Raw genomic sequence first — 6017 nt, 5'->3', positions numbered from 1 at the left:
TAGCCCAGACGTTACTCTAATAAAAATGATGTCAACAAGTATACATCAAGCCGAATGTTTGATGTATGGTTGAGCTAAAGACAGGTACACTTTTAGTGATCTGGCAGCTACCACACCACGATCTCAAGACAAGATGAATAATGCCAATCTGTTTTACAGAGAACTTTCTGTAAATAATGAATTCAATGAACTAAAAGATTACTCTTGTCTTGTACCAGTTTAAATAGAATCGATTGAATAATTTGCTCCTTGCCAAAATATAGCACGTTCTGTAAATATCTAAACAAAAATCTAAATTAAATTGACTATGGGAATTCGTACATGACTGTTAGTGATTTTAAATAGTATGTGAGAAACCATTCAGTTGCGCCCTCAACGTTAATTTGTTTTATATATACAAAGAATCAATTGTTAAAGTGTCTTGAACCCGGAAGGTTTACATCCATGCTAAATCAATGCCAGTGTAATGTCTGTCAAGGTGGACATAAACATTTTGTGTGTGAGAAGAAACCATGAACAGCTTAGCAGTGAACTGGCTAATAGTAATTGTGTGTGTACAAGTGAGAAATGGTAGGTGCAGAGTTATTTGTTGTAAACAAACTAAACGTTATATGTACAAGTTATTGTCAAAACCTTATTTGCACTGCCAAAACTTATGTCAATTCGTGGACAAATTTGTGAGCCTATAATAATAAATTTGTGTTGTTTTAGGAATATTCCATCCAATAAATCACCGGGTTTAATGTGCACGACAGCTGCAGATGTTACTCCAAAAACGTAATCGTTGACTCAGTACAGTCGTCCTTATTAGCAAGCCACCCTTCCTACAAACACGGCAGTGTGTGGGTTTGCAGTAAACATAAATAGAAGACTATCAGTATGTACCCGATATGATTGCCATCAATGGTGTCATTGAAAGAGGATAGAAGTTTCACTGAAAAATAATCATAACAATTATCAACTACTTCTATTCGGCCGGTAAAATCCCAGGTCGGATCGGGTACAAGTAAGGTCAGGTATCGAGAGGATGTTATTTTTGGATTCACATTCGGATCCAACGTTAACGACCATTCAACTGTTTTTATTTGCAACATTTATTGGCTTTCATTGGAAATCTCACCTTTTTTAAAATAAAATTTAATTCAACAATGTAAGTACTCGAATATATATGCCATAGAGATGTAAGAAACTTGCTTGTCTGTGAATATGTTTACATTCTGTTGAAAACTTCTGCTAGGACTCCAAACTAAGCGATGATATCTCTCTTGACAGCCATTAATTACCGCACATTCGGATTTTTGATTGAAACCAAAGTTGGTACAAGTTATTGATACAGTCCTGATATGTGTAGGATACATCATGTATGTGAAGTTGGCCCCAGGATCATGCTGAATATAATATTCATTGCACGTCAAAAATACGTATCAACAAAACATTGTCAAACACAAGTAGGAGAAATGTAGACATATGATTATACCAACAGTCCCAAAATGAATCGATATAAGCTCTTGAAATTGAGAATAGATAGTCAGTGAACAACTATTAGTGTGTTCAAAGCGCATTCAACCCATTCACCAGTTTTCACTACAATCATCAGACAGACGTACAGTTATCATTCAGTTATTATGAAAATAAGCCTGCTTCAAACAAAGTTAACCACGACAATAAGTTCAACAGAAAAGGCTCGCTGATTTCCCAAGTTGTTTTGTTCTTGAAAGAGCAACTACCAAAAATACGTATCAACAAAACATTGTCAAACACAAGTAGGAGAAATGTAGACATATGATTATACCAACAGTCCCAAAATGAATCGATATAAGCTCTTGAAATTGAGAATAGATAGTCAGTGAACAACTATTAGTGTGTTTAAAGCACATTCAACCCATTCACCAGTTTTCACTACAATCATCAGACAGACGTACAGTTATCATTCAGTTATTTATTCATGTGAGGGCTTGAATGTGAACATGAAAATAAGCCTGCTTCAAACAAAGTTAACCACGACACTAAGTTCAACAGAAAGGGCTCACTGATTTCCCAAGTTGTTTTGTTCCTGAAAGAGCAACTATCACTTCATTTAGCCAGGCCATTTTATACACTTATGTACCCAATATAATTATCAATTTCCTATATGGTTGTAATAAAATTAAAGAATGTACACTTTAAATTCCATATAATTTGGCATATACATCAACCTTAGCAAAACACATATATCCTAAAAAGCCTGTTGGCGTAGTTTGTTTGTTTTTTTGTTTTAATGAATAATTTGCATAAATAACGGTTTTCAGTAACTGGGCTATAACTTAAGAATGCAATCGTTAAATTCCAAATAATTTGGTTTGTTCATTGATGATAACACCGTGTACATGTCTGTTGTATTTTCTATACTAATAGGTAATTTGCATTATTAATGATTATATTATAGCATTACCAATTCCAGTGAATTTTGTGACGTCATCGCTGTACATTATTACTGATAATGTACTCCGTTATTGGGCATCGCGGCCCCGGAACGAGCATAACAATACAAGCTTATTTGTTCTGTTTCTTCATACGACTAGGTATCTTTTCGAAATATATGTTGTTGCTTATGATTGTCATTTCCACTGTTTAAAAATACAACGCATTCATGAAACAAATTTGTGTTCACAGCAGTTCATTGAAGTGTATATGTGTGTATACGTGTACGTACGTGTGTCGCTACGATTAGTATTCAGCTTCCGGGCCGAACATGGCAGACGATGTTCAGCGCTGTGTATATTATACGTTGTTTTGCGTTTCTCGGTCTACAAATTCACTGGAATTGGCAAAACTATAAAATAATAACAATAATGTAGGCCCTCCCAGCCCATAATGGACTCAAGCAAACTTTGCACTCCATAATGGGCTCGGCTGTCGCCTCGCCCATTATGTCGTTCAAAGTTTGCTTTCGTCCATTATGGGCTGGGAGGGCCTACATTATTGTTTAAATATACATAATAAGCCATATCTTAGAATGCAATCTTCAAATTCCATAATTATATGTAAGTAAATAACACGTCATACATATGAAAGCACACATGTACTATACAAATTGTTGACTTATTATTTGAAGTTATAACGACAAATTTCCATAATTAATGATCTTCGGTAATTTGGCTATATTTTAATGAAAAATTCTAATTTCATATAATTTGGTATTTCAATCAACCATAACAAAGCATTCGTGTTTGATGAACTCGTTATGTAGTTTTCAACTCTGATGTGTAATTTGCATAAGTACTCATGTTTTGACGATTACGCAATGTCTACAGAAAGCAAGCTTTCAATTTCAGATAGTTTAATAATGCACTGATGGTAAATATTTGCATATGGCCTTTTAAGCTTGTTGATGCAGTTTATACTGTTTATGGTTAATTTGCACAATTAATGAAATTTTGTTAATTAGGCAATGTATTTAGCACTAAAACTTCCACTTTTACATAATTACATTAGATTAACATTCCAATTAGGGGTGCACCATGTATACGAGCTCAGTCTTTGGCACTCCAACAATGTGTGTATAGACAAAATCTATGACTTTGCCCTTACGAAAGGCATTCAGTATAAACCTGATATTAACAGTTTGTCATATTTATGGTCATCTTGAACAGATCAAAAATCCCACAAGTATGCAAGAATTGTATCAAACGAATCACTAATCGTTAAACATGATAAGATATAAACCCACAAAAACCATAAATAAACAACAATAATAAAATAATACTAATAATAACAACAGCGAACAACAACAACAACAACAACAACAACGACGACGAACAACAACACACGTTTTCGTAGAAGACCTTCCTCGAATACTTAAATCAATGTGACTGAATGGCGACATTGTTTAAATGGATTATGTCAACAAGTAGGTACTAAAAAGTGTTTAAATGGATTATGGCAACAAGTAGGTACTAAAAAGTGTCAGTGATATATAAGCAATTGTTTGAGTTTGATTAGTTCAACCTGAATGGTCAAAGTCACAGTTCACAGTCTCAAAATGAAGTTACAATCTGATAATATGGGATATATATGAATGGAGTCTCTAGATGTATGTATTAACGTTTTTCAGTAATGCAGTAAATCCTGATTGTTCACAACACACTTGGCCGCCATTCAGTAAACAGTTATATGGACACCAAATGTAATGCATATGTATATTTCTCTTTGTCTGTCTTCCCATGAGATATGATTTAAAATAATTTGGCTATACATATTTGCTGCATTATTAACTATACTCAAAATAAATGATTTGAGGGCCATTTCATGAGAAACACCAACATCGTTTACAAGCTGAGTTCTTATGGTCAGCAGCGACGCTCGCAAACTGACTGGTTATTGTAAATAATTATATAATGTGGTAAGAGATTTCATAAAATAAAATACGGGAGGTGAAACGATTTTATACTAAAATGCTTGCCCCGATATCATGACCAATGGGGTTTTAATCCCCGCAAACCACACGTAATTAACTTGGAATAGCTTCAATTGGTGATAACAAAGAACTGTGTACTTACATCATAGTGTAAATCATAATCTGTTTAGAGACGTTCTTGTCTGTGATGATACCTAAGCAAGTCAATAGGAAATTGTCTTTTTTTCCCAAGCCAACTGAAACCAGACTCTAGCCGTACATTTCGTTAGAGAGTACTTTTAACATACTCAACTTCTCACGAAAATTATGAAAGAAATGCAAAAAACCTTATTACTAGTTATGGGACATCTTCCATCAAATTGTTTGGAACGTAGGCTCACATTACAGGGAGCCCAAGCGGCTTGGCTGTTGTTTTACGACAAACAAAAACAACAACAACATTCAAACAAAAACACCTAAACACACAAATAACAAACAAAACAAATCAACACTGACAAAAATAACACATGCACAGCAGAGTAATTACAAGGATGATACGATCGTCTAGGGGTAATCACAATATATCAAACGGTATGCGTTAGCATGACCCAAAAGGGCTGGTGGATATATGGTGTTTTTCAAGCTGCTATAAAGCATGCCAATTTCAATGTTGGCGAGTAAAAATCCGTCTTTGCTTGAAACATTTTCACTAGCTGTGATAATTAACATCACAATTAATGTGAAGGCTGCATTTTGATGATTTCAAAAATCGTAGTCTGAGATATTGAAAAATCGCCCAAAACTTATAAGTATAACCACGTACAACAGTTTAGTTTTGGGACCGACTAAGGAAAGTACTAAAACCTGACGACCATTGAAAAAAATTCTAAGGTCGGAAAATTAAATATGAGTTTCCCAGAAGTACTAATAGCAAGTAAAATATCCAAAGTGTAAAAATAAAGAAGAAATAAATTCATAATTATTTGGAAAACATTTGAGGATTACGCGGTAAAACAAGACTGGCCACGCTATCGCTAGCGAAAGCCTTCGAACTAGTTTCATATTGACCGGACGTTGAAGGAAGCGCGAAGCGAAGTGTGAGGTCAATGTGACGTCTCATGATGTATGATGCAACAACACGACGTTTACGTAAAGTAGAACTAAATGTTTTCTAAACTTCAGCGGAAAGAAATTTTGACGATCGGACACTGACTATTTTCAAATTCTTAAAACATCTGAGAAAAATGAAGAGAGGAAGCAAAATGTAGCACTGACAGACAAGATAGACGTACGGTACGTGTACAGGAGGCGAGGCACACCATGTGGTGCAAACTGGACAATGATCGTGCGTGTCACGTGTATGGCATCAGATGTAATACATGTGGCTAACCAAATATTCTTGGAATGCAGCCTTTCTTGTAACAAGTATTGGAAATTGTCAGAAACCTGAGGATTTTATGACTGAATATATTTCGATCAAGAATTCCCATACTTTCAGTTAAATTTTCTGATGACCCCGAAGCAAGACATGTTTGAAACATTTAGTGCGACATTTGATACTGATAAACGAGTGATATAATTCATAAACAAATCTAACGTTGGCAACTCTTTTATTTCTGTAATGATCATCAAATTTCAAGGA

This window comes from Glandiceps talaboti, chromosome 9, assembly GCF_964340395.1.
Source record: "Glandiceps talaboti chromosome 9, keGlaTala1.1, whole genome shotgun sequence".
Lineage (NCBI taxonomy): Eukaryota > Metazoa > Hemichordata > Enteropneusta > Spengelidae > Glandiceps > Glandiceps talaboti.
This window is presented reverse-complemented; position numbering follows the sequence as displayed.